Source organism: Stylophora pistillata, chromosome 8, assembly GCF_964205215.1.
Source record: "Stylophora pistillata chromosome 8, jaStyPist1.2, whole genome shotgun sequence".
Taxonomy (NCBI): domain Eukaryota; kingdom Metazoa; phylum Cnidaria; class Anthozoa; order Scleractinia; family Pocilloporidae; genus Stylophora; species Stylophora pistillata.
In genome coordinates, this window is record NC_142526.1 from 14401414 (window position 1) to 14413608 (window position 12195).

Below are 12195 nucleotides of genomic sequence, written 5' to 3' on the forward strand. Positions count from 1 at the left end.
AAATGATAAAAGAAGCGGCACTCAAGACAAAAGGTTCTGACAGTCCTTCGGGAATAGATACAAATGGTTTTAGAAAAATGCTCGCTAGCAAGTCCTTTAAGAAGTCTAGTGCAAGTCTTTGCGAAGCCATAGCCATGCTTGTTAAGAGACTTTGTACAGAGCTTGTTGATCCTGCTACAATGGCCCTTTCCGGAATTCAACGGGAGGCTGGGGCGGAACTTAACACGCGAAGCACCCTGGGGCTGTTTGTGGAGACGTGGGAATAGCCCGCGAATTTTAATCATGACAGAGTTATCGGTAGAAAAAGATAATATTACGAGCCTGTTACTAAACGAAGATGATATTCCTGGCGCAAAACTAAATACACCTCTTGTGCAATGTACCATTAACGTTCTAAAGCGATGGTTAAGCTGCCGTGGAACGAAAGTTGGTGGCAAAAGAGAAGAACTTGTGATAAGGTATTTTAGCTTGATGTCAACACTTTGTTTAGTTATCTTTAAACCTCTTAAATGGAAATTTTCGAAGCACAAAATCATTGTACCATAATTAGGAAATCCTGTGTAAAATGAAATGGATTCATCGTTATCCTTGTAATCGTCTAATTCGAACTTTGGCTCATTTTCAACTTTATATTTGAGTTGATCTAGTTCTTTATTTGCTGAACAAAGTTGTTGTTTACATTCTTCCAAATCTTTTTCAAGTGACTCGAGGTTTGCCTTAACTCTTTACTGTCCGGCAAAAAACCTTATAATTTGGCCCTACAAAACTTAAGCTCACTTTGTTTGTCTTTATATGAAGTATCCCTTGCAATATTTGCAGTTTTGAGACACCGTGGGCTCAGACTTTGGGGTCACGTGACCTAGATCCCCCCCCCCCCTTGCGGAAAATGTTTGCCACATATTTTTGTACTCGACGAGTGTATTTTAAGATTAAGGTTTCGTATCAACTTGACATACTTGGAGAGCACTTTAGAACCTTGGGGAAGTGAATGGAACTTCAAATCTGGGGAATTACGCCAATTACCTATGCAACGAGGCACACAACACGAGAATTTCCCCATGTTTTTCTTTATCACTTTGGCTAGCGTCTCCAAAAACAGCCCCAGGGTGCTCCACCCCAGTCTCTTGTGTGCTGAGAGTGAAACTTTTCACCTCAAGCAAACCTCCGTCGCACGGTACAAACAAACATAGCGAGCAACTGAGCTACTAGTAAATATCCGTGTTAAAACACACGAAAGGACTCTAAAGCACACTTCACTCTGATTGGGCAGAAAAACACAAAGATTTTCTGGCACCAATCAGATGGCAGAACGACTGCGACCGTTTGGAACTCGTCTTGTAAGACAATGTCCCCAGGGGCTCTTCATGCCCTAACTTGAAATCGACTCAGCCCCTGGGTCTCCGAGGATGTTGGTAAAGCAGATAGAGGCTCAGGCACTCGAGCTCCCGGATGATGATGACATACGGAAAATGCAACAGTACAACCCGAAGGGAGAATGAAAAACATCTTAGAGAAAGGCTAGAGGAAGTGAAGAGCGTACTCCCTGATAACACCAGGAGAGCCGTTATCCTTGCTACAGAAAAAGGCGAATCTAGCTGGCTAATAGTTATCCCGTTAAAGGATATGAACTTTACTTTAAACAAGAGAGGGTTAGTATAAGTATAACTTTATTTAAACACGAAACATTGATGAGCAAAAAGATGCTCGTTACAAAAATGTACGTGTATACTAACTAATATAATTAGAAACTATAATATGATAAATGATTAAATAATTTTAGAAAATATATATAAAAAAAATAAATGCTCTATGCCCGAAATATACAAGCTAAAAATATTGCAGATTAAGGGCTAATAAAATCTTTTATCGAAATAACGCAGAGGGCGTGAATCAAGCGCAGAAGGTGCATTTGCGATTAACTTCGGTATCCAAATTTTACTTAGTTAACTGATTTCTAAAGATAGTAATGCTCTTGGCATCTTGAGGAAGGCTGTTCCACAGCCGACAACCAATATAAGAGAAGGACCGATGCCCAAAACGAGATTTGGGAGCCGGTTAATCCATACGGGATCCACTACCCCTAAGGTTATATCTACACTGTTTGATTTTAAATAAGTTGTTGATATAAATTGGTCCTTCATTCTGATATCCCTTGAATATAAAAACTAGGGATTGAGACAATCGTCTTTGTTTGATAGATTCAAGATTAAGTTGACTTAATAACTCAGCATACTCAATTGATTTAGGAAATTTAAATAATGTTCTAAGTATATAAAAATGTGTACATTCAATTTTATCAGATAAGGTGCTTGACAGCCCAACAAAAAGAGGAGAACAATAATCAAAACGAGGAAGTATATAGGCCTTATATATTCTCATAGCAGTTTTACTATCGATAAAGTTGCGTATTCTTCTAAGAGCACCAGCTTTGGCATGTATTTTACTAAGGATATTCTTAATATGAGTAGTATATGATAATTTACTGTCAATTGTCACACCAAGCAATTTGAGTTCGTCCTTTATGTCGATATTGCTATTGTCCAATGATAGGTCAAAGTTGTAATCTGACGATCCAAGGACCATGGCTTGTGTCTTGGTTGAGTTGACTTTTAAGTAGTTGCAACTTATAGCCATTTAGCAAGTAGAGACAAGTCCTCATTTGTGTATAACTGTAGGACAGCAGGGCAGTTGCTTGAACAGTAGGAGGTGGTGTCATCAGCGTAGAGTCTTAGTTGCATGTTTTTGGTGATGAAGGTAATATCATTAATAGAAATATTAAAGAACAGGGGTCCGAGCAGGGACCCCTGCGGTACTCCACATTGTACTGTACGCCATTCAGAGAAGATGTTTTCCACTTTGACACGTTGACATCGTCCGATGAGATAAGAGCAGATTAACTTGAGAGATGGAGTAGAAACGCCATATTCTTTCAGTTTTCTTAGTAATAGGCGATGGCAGATCGTATCAAAAGCCTTGCTAAGATCGATTGATACTACAGATACGATTTGATTCAGGGATGCCATTCATCTCCGCTATGACTGGCACATAGCTGACACGCCCTCCACTTGTATTTGTGGAGATACTTTTACGGTGGATCATGCCATGGTGTGTAAACGAGGAGGATTCATCATCCAGAGGCATAACGAGTTGCGTGATCTTGAGGCCAATTTGCTAAACAATGTTTGCCATGATGTTCAAGTGGAACCCGTTTTTCAGGAGATAACGGGAGAAGTGCTGACGAGGGGTACGAACTCAGCACCGGACGCCCGATTGGATGTTCACGCTCGTGGGTTCTGGGATAGGCAAGGCTCTGCCTTTTTTGACATGAGAGTTTTTCACCCAAACGCCGTCTTACAAAGATCTCACCATCCAGCAGATTTATCGCAAACATGAACAAGAGAAGAAGAGGTTATACGCGAACAGGGTTTTGGGAGTTGAACAAGGGACTTTTACTACTGGAGGCATGGCAGACAAATGCAAGCGTTTCCACAGTAGATTAGCGGAACTCATATCTATTAAGAAAGGAGAGGAGTATAGCACAACAATTTCATGGATACGTTCAAAAGTGACCTTCGCTCTTATAAGGTCTGCCTTATTTTGCCTAGGAGGTTCACGCACCACTAGGCGTGTCCCTCTGAATATTGAGCACTGTGACTTTGAGATCGAAAAAGAACAAGCAGGATTTAGAGAATATTTTTTGTATTTTTAAGAATATTTTTTGAATTTTTTATATATAAGATGGATGTTTTTTTTAAATTTTATTTTCTTATTTTTAAAGAAGATTTTCCATGAAATTTTTTACTTGAGTTGGGTTGAACTCGGAAATAGTTAAGCATAGGATTAGGAAGTAACAGAACGTAATCAATTAGAGTGTAATCTTTAGAATGAAATAATTATGTGAAGTGAGACCTACTATGACAGATTTTATTTTAGTTGAGCTTATACTATATTGTAAGAATAGAATTTTAGTGAATGGATAATAATAATAAAGTTTTAGATTATTTTTAAGGGTTTAATTATTATCATTATTATTAACATTATTATTTCTTCTCCATAAACAGATTTGGACTCTTGTTTATCTGCCTTTGCAATGCTCAACTTCCTTGGCAAAACTATATCACCTGTCCAGTGTGCTCGCAACCTAAGACTTATTATAGATCCAGCCTCTCCTTCAGTGATCAAGTACAACATCTATCATTTTCTTGTATTACAAACTTAAGTCAAATAAACTGTGTTTGACATGCATTCAACAAAGAAACACTGTCACTCATCATCAATGCTCTTGTGATGACATGGTACGATTGATTACTGTTCAGCCATCTGGTCAAGTACTACTGACACTGCAATGTAATGTAAGTTCTTTCAATTTGGGGTTAGATTGCAGAATAAACAAATGCTTTCTGATTTCTGATTCAGAAAGCATTTGTTTATTCTGCAATCTAACCCTAAATTGAAAGAACTTTTTCCTCGAAGTTCTATCATACCATCTTTTCGTCGATCGAAAAACCTCAAAGAATTGTTAGCACCATCTCGTTTTAAAACTGCCAGTGAGAGACAAGCCATCCCTCATAACAATGGCTGCTTTAAAAGCGATGGGAAAAGATGCGACCTCTGTCAGAATTTCTTTGTTGAATCTAAATCATTTCTCAGCTTTCAGACAGGCAAAAATTACACCATTCACTCTAGACTTTCCTGTGACTCTAAAAATGTGATTTACTTGGCTTCCTGTAAGAAATGGCGCCTGCTAAGGGATTCACAGTCCAAACCTCGATAAATAGTAGGAAAAATATTGTAGTACTTTCTTAGCTCGAAGTTGTCTGTCCTCGTGTACTACAATATTTTTCCTATAAATATATATATATATTTGTGAATTCTTAATTTTTTTGTAAATTGGCATTGAAAAGCCATTTATTGGAATGTCCATAAAGTTTTGTATTGAGGGAAGGACACAATGAATCACAAGATGAAGGCTTACTTCTGTATTTTCATTTTCACAGGCATAAATTACCTTCCACCAATTTTCATGTACTGGTCTCAGGACTGCTTTGAAGAACTAACTGGTACTTACACTTTTCGAACTCTGAAACCAGGGGAGAGATCCAGCAAAGGCACTGAATCAAGTTCAGGAAGCAATGATAAAGGAGGTCACTTGAGAGTGTATTGCTATTGGTTGTTTACAGAATCCAAGTTATTAGAGATCTTAAGTGCTGGATTGTTGAGGATGATCACCAGAGAACTTAAGCCGAAAGGACCCATATTTAGAGCTGTACCATGGACAGGAAACATCAGAAAGGGCAGAGAAAGGATGATTTTTATAACTCATCCATATGCATATCTGCACCAGTCTTGCTCAAGAACATGTTTCATGTAAAAAAGCAACCCAATTGATAACAACTTTCATTTTTTGTCAATAAGGGATAACTTGAGTACAATCAGTTTGCATACATTTTATTTTTAAGTACTCTATCAATCTTTCCTAATTCATAAATGAGAAACAATTGCAGTCTTCATCCGTCAATAACAAAGTTGCTGTCTAATTAGCATTTGATTCTACAAAAATGTAGTTCACTTTTCACTGATCTTTCTCACAGAAAACTCATCAATATTGTTCCATCTTTACACCAAAGTACAAAGTGAAGAGGTACAACAAATCCAGAACATTGCTGCTTGTTATGTCACTGGTACAAAAAATTATGACCGTATAACTCTTGCCCTAGTACAACTTAATTGGTTGCTTGACTCATTGAATTGTGTTTAAGCACCCTCTTTTTGTCTATAAATCACTGAATGGTCTCTGTCCGCAATATCTAAAGGAACTCTTGGAAGATTGCAAATCAACTAGGTCTCTAAACTTGAACCTTCAAGACCTGCTGATGCAGCCAAACTGTAAAACTAAAACATATGGTGATAGAACTTTCTCTATATGTACCCCAAATGTTTAGAACACTATTCCACTGGAAATAAGACAATCCAGTACAGTATTGTCATTTAGGAAAAAACTCAAGACTTTCCTTTAAACTAAATTTATTAAGATTAACTCTATCATATTTTTAATTTTTTAGCCTAGTTTCTAGGTGTATAGCCAGTTTATTAAGATTAACTCTTTATCATATTTTTAATTTTTTAACCTAGTTTCTAGGTGTATTGCCAGTTTATTATTTTCTAAGTTTTTAGAGTGAATTTTATGGTTTTAGGATTACCAGCGATTTTGTAAAGCACCTTGCACAAGTAGTGGATGTGTGCGCTATATAAATGAACTATTATCATTATTATTATCTTTGTTATTATTATTATTATTATTATTATTATTATCACAATATTGATGAATACTGTGTCCAACATCTTGCCATATAAATTATTGTGTTTCTTTATAGCTACGTGACTCCTTTATACACACATATACTGTAGGTATATGCTGACCAAGATCCTTACACATTCATGAGCCATTTCCCTTTCAAATCAAGTTATTACAAGGTCTCCTAGCTATTGTGCTGATAATCAGACTAGATTTCTGTGCCAGTGAATAAAGGCCACTCAGAACTGTCTGTTATTGTGACTGTAGACAAGGAAGGAAATTTGATTTTCAACAACTTTGACTTCAAGTTACAGCTGCTCGGTATGACTGAAGAGCATCCTACATATAATGATTAGATTTCCAGTGTATTTCACACCTGTCTGTTGAAAACCATGTTTCAGGAAACCACAAGTGTTTGGAGCAAGCCAGTTTGATCATTGTTTTTTAAAGTTTGGTGGCTCCTAAATAGCTGTTGTTGCTCACAAGCATAAGATTATTTTTTAGCTTTAAGTGGTATTAACCCTTCTTCCATAAGACCCATTCAACCAGCAGGAAATATCCATTCTACTGCAAATCTGTTGACACTGTCTCCCCCAGCTGAACCTATCACCAGCACTCCACCACAAGACAGAAACATGCTACACTCTCAAGAAATTTCCCATGAATGGAAAAAGTTACTTGTATCAAGTATCCCTTCTCCTGATCAAATAGTCCAGTGTACTGAGCTAGAAACAACTCAACCACCAAACTAAAGATTTCCTCATGTTTAATGTAAAATCTGACAGGAACAAACAAAAGTCAGAAGATATGATATCCATACTATCACCGGTAAAAAATTAATATAGTAGATAAGGATTCAAATTATTCTCAGTTTTTTTATGTAAGTGAGGCTTACAGGGGTGTGCATTCAATGATGTCACCAATATAAAAGAGCTGATGTCATCTAGGAACTCGCCGTACGAAGAAAGACTGGCAATGCTTGGGTGTGGAGGGCGACAGGGGGGCAGGAGCCCGGGAGAACAAGGGGCGGGAAGCAGTATCTACATGAGGGTGGGAACCGGGAGCAGAATAAATAAGTCGATAGTTTGTTGTTTACTACTGGGTAGTACTCAGTCATAAACACTTATCTAGCAAGGTTTTGAAATTTCCAATTAACATCTACCAATGCTGGAAAACATTTTCGGAGGCAAGAAAACGTAAATTTGAACCCGGGCAAGTGAAAATTAGTTTACTTCTTTTTAATGTGGCCACTTAAAAAGTATATTTTCTTGCTATTCATCTTTTTTCTTTATGATTCACTTTGCTATTTTATTTGTTTCGTTTATAATTTAGAATAATAAATTAATACTACGTGAGGACAACGGATTTCTTGTCTGTTTGCCATTGCGCCCAAGCGATTAAAATCATCCCGTTTGTCTTTGGCAATAGCAAGAGTATCTATTTGGTATACAAGGTACCACTCAGACCCAGGTCTCTCACGGTTTTCAATATGGCGGCATAAGCTGAGACAGCAATTAGTACAATAACTAGCTTTTTTCGGGAAATTTCCTTATGGCAATTTTATAAGAAGACACAATGTAAAATGGAGCTTTTTTTATGAACTAAAGGCAATTAGTCATGTCAACTGTGGCGTTTCTGTAGGATTGGAATCAGTTTTCTAATTAGCTCTTCGACCTATTTTGAAAGTTTGAGAGTTATGAATATGAGCCCTTTGGCGATAGTGCTAGGCTAGTTAAACCCATCGAGTGAACCTTGAGATCACCCAATAAACAGAGTTAAAAATTAATTTTCAGCTGAACATGGATTGGGGAAAATGCATAATCCACCAGAAAACTAAACATGAGAGTCTTCAAGCCCTGCGAATTCAACCCGAAAAGACCTAGGCATAGGGTACAGCACTTTCATTACGGCTGTGAAGGAATTTAAGGAAATTGAGATGACTGTAACTCAATTTCTTGATGAAACTAAACATGACATCGAAAATGTTCTTCTTGAAAACAAAGCTTCTTGGCACAAGTCCTGCAGAGACAATTGTAATAGTACTAAATTAGAGCGTGCAAAGAAAAAAAGAAAACAAGCTGACATACAAGAAGAAGAAAAAGGGTGTGACGTAGATGGTAGTGAAACAGCACAGTCTACTCCTATAAAATCCAGGCGTAGTCTCACTCCTTTTGATCCCAAAATCTTGCAGTGCTTCTTTTGCGAGAAAAATTAAATTGCAAGCAACCTACGTCTTGCCTCTACCCTGGAATTGGACAAGAAAGTCAGAGAATGTGCCATTCTTTTGAATGACAGTAAACTCGTTACTAAACTCTCAGCTGGCGACCTCATAGCAATCGAAGTAAAGTATCATGCAGCTTGTTAGTAAACTATATAATAGGGCTAGACTATTAAAGAAACACTGCTCTGATGCTACCAACAGCTCGTCAGTTGACCTCTAAGAGTTAGTGTTTGCAGAGCTTATAGAGCTCTTATAGAGAGCTTATAGAGCTCTGTTTACAGAGCTTCTTGTATGTCAGCTTGTGCCATTGAGGAATGCCTGGAAAGGGAAATGCCAGGAGTGCTGACACTCTCTGAGTTAGTGAAATTTTAGCAATATAAACTTAAGGAGGTAGGAGCTGATAATGGAAAAACCAATGCTACCCGTCTAAAGGAACGAGTATTTAGAGGCAGTCCTCGACCTTACGGTTCATCCAGAAGGCAGAGAAGTTACACTAGCTTCAAGACACGACATAAATGGGATATTGACAGAAGCGAAAAGAAGAGATTCCGATGCAAGGTGTCTTGCAAGAGCAGCTCATAGAGTGACATCCTAAAAGTAAATAACTCTTTCAATGGGAAATTTTCCCCAGAATGCCAGAAGAATTCAATTCCTGCCTCACTGCTCTCGTTAGTTGGTATGCTTATCAAGGGTCCCACCACCAAGATTGATCCCTCAAATAGTCAGGCGTGCGTGTCTGTCTCACAGCATATTGTGTTTAACAGTGTAGCAAGAAATTGTCATCGCCAAGAAGCAACTGGTAGTACCCATCATATACGGTCAAGCGAGTGTCCCCTTCATATATAAACAGCACCGAAAATACACGGAGCAACAAGGGACAGAGCCCTTATTGATGCATTTTATAACCTTGGTTTGAGCATAATTATCGTATGACTGGTTCTTAACAGTGTCTACTGAAATAACCGATAGGGTCATCGACAGGTAAAGTATGAGAATCCCTGAGATTTCATTCATTAAAGAAATCACTGCGAGAGAAGCAAGGTACCGGACAACACGACAAAGTAATGGCATCTACATGAATTCCAAGCGACTGGAAAGGTTTCCTGAGAGTTGATGGCAACAAGGAAGAGCTATTCAAGCTACTTGCGGTCAAGGTATGGATAGATTTAGGATGTTTGCCTGCTTTGTCAAAACTTATTATAGCAATACTGAGATCAACAGGACATGTTGACTAGAATACATTAGTGAATCCATTAATGAAATTATCCATGACATAACCTATTTCAGGTCGTTTCATTGGCACTTCCTGAAGGCAAAGAGGTTTACTCGACTCGCGGTAGCAGCGTGCTAACTTCCATCAACAGAACTGAAATTATCAACCTTGCTCCGTGCACCCACGAAGAAGCCGACACTCGCCTGATGATCCACGCTCTTGATGCGACATTAAGAGGTCACCGACGCGTCAAGATCAGAACCAACGACATAGATGTGATTGTTCTCGCGCTTTCAGTTGTCAGCACACTCCCCATTGATGAATTTTGGATAACATATGGTTCGGGGAAGAATATGCAACCCATGCCTGCGCATGTCGTTGCTTCATCCTTGGGGCTCTCTAAAGCGTCCGCGTTGCCAATGTTCCACGCCTTGACAGGGTCAGACACAGTTTCATTCTTCCGCAACCGTGGAAAGAAGTCTGCATGGGATGTTTGGAACGTCTTTCCTGAGTTGACCCCAGTTCTATGTACTTTGAAGGCTTCACCAGAGATCATCATTGCTATCTTGGAGAGGTTTGTGGTATTTCTCTATGACCACACTATCGAAAGTCAACAAAGCACGCCAGGAGCTATTCTGCAAGAAATCAAGGGAGTTTGACAGCATACTGCCAACTAAAGCAGCGCCTGAGCAGCACATCAAACGAGCAGTACTTCAGGGAGTTCATACTTGGGGCCAAACCCTCTTGTGCCAGCCCGCACTTCCTAGCCCTGCAGACTGGGGATGGCAGTATCTAGCAAGTGGCTGGTCACCGCATTGGAAGACTTTTAAACAAGCAAAAGACGCCTGCTATGAACTTATCCACTGTGGATGTAAAACTGCATGCAGGGGGAGATGCAAGGCTAATCTGGTGTGCACCGGCCTCTGCAAATGTGGTGGAAATTACCAACAGCAATAGTTAAAGAACACTCGAGTATAAAGTATATATATGTAGTTTTAATTTTTATTTTCCTATACAATTGTTTATATGTAGTTTATATATAAAGCCTATTGCAAGATATGTAAGCCTTGAATTTGTACAAAGATCATAGGTTTTGAGTCCTGGAAGCAAAACATGATAAACATGATTGATATGTTTTGTGTTAGGTACCAACTAACGCAAAAAGAAAGCCTTTATCATAAATGATATGCAGAAGAACAAATTGAGCGCATATGGTTGTTTCAATCATCGTTACTATAAAGCCCATCACACAATATATTAGCCTCAGAATTACACTTGAGAGATAGTTTTTGAGTTCAAGAAGCAAAAGTATTGTTAGTCGTTTTTTTGTTATTTACATTTCTCTATATATCGGTCTAAAGAATGAAGAAACATGCCAGATTGATAAGTCTTCAAGTTTCAGTTCATTGCAAGATAGCTTTTACAGTTATGCATTGTGTGTGTTAGGAGTTTGACAAAGTATGTAAACAAAAAACCGAATTCCCTGCAATAATGCTCCATAAAACTTTGAAAAATCGTGTAAACAAAATTTCACCACAGGGTACCCAAGCCTGATCAAAAAGACCTTATAACTGGTCACGTGACCGCCTTAAAAGCTTAAAGTTTATCCAAATTTACAACAAATTATTAGTTCAGTCTGAACTGATGGTTATTTTCCTAAAACTCTTTCCTTTAAGGCATTTTTCATTTTAACCCCCGTTTCCATGCTGGCAAAATCGGGGCATGCGCAGATCTCGACTCCAGAGTTTACTTCGGTTTGGCCCTACATCAGAAAATATTACCCTAAGGGCCCTTAGTAATCTGTGGAAGTTTCACGCTTGTATCACTATTTTGAACAATTTTGGTCGATAACAGCTAGACTAATGCTCCAAGGTGGTTACTTTGAACAAAGTTTGCAGTCGCAGCTATTTAAGTAAGTACCCCCTTTTTCGGTACTCTGTTTCCTGGTTTGTATTTGCAAACTGATAAAGGTCAAAACTAATGTACTATTTTATTTCCATATATTTTAATAGAAACACTACGCAAATTGCAAAACAACAAAATCACTCACGAGGAAAATTATGATGTGATTGGAAGTACATTGGAAGAAAAAGAGGGGATGCGATCTAAAGAAAATGAGAGGGAGAAGGAAGAAGCGGTGATCAGAGACAACTGTGGCATTTTTAAAGAAGTGAAGCTGCAAGTTTTAGAACAGAGGGCAAATTTGATGCGAAGGTTGACTAATTCAACCGCAGAGATTGTCACCGAACCCCCAATAAAGCTGATGCTCACTTTTAAGAAGGAAGTAAAGTAGTTTTTATAAAAGCAGGAACTGAGGATTTTTCATATCACAATGTGCAAACTGTACACTGTTTTATTTTGTCTCAATTAAAGATTAGTAACCTGTATCCAGTAGAAAACGTTGTTATTGCGAAACAAGACCAAGGTCTTACTATATGACTATACAGATTATTGATTTAAAGTTCT

At 38.3% G+C, this 12195-nt stretch overlaps 1 long non-coding RNA gene across 1 annotated transcript; it reads left to right on the plus strand.

The window, feature by feature from the left end:
- Positions 1-204: 204 nt before the first annotated feature.
- Positions 205-6545, plus strand: LOC148725150 (uncharacterized). The gene is made up of 2 exons (XR_015990365.1): positions 205-458; positions 4998-6545. It is a non-coding gene; the product is annotated as an uncharacterized LOC148725150 (long non-coding RNA).
- The last annotated feature ends 5650 nt before the right edge of the window (positions 6546-12195 follow it).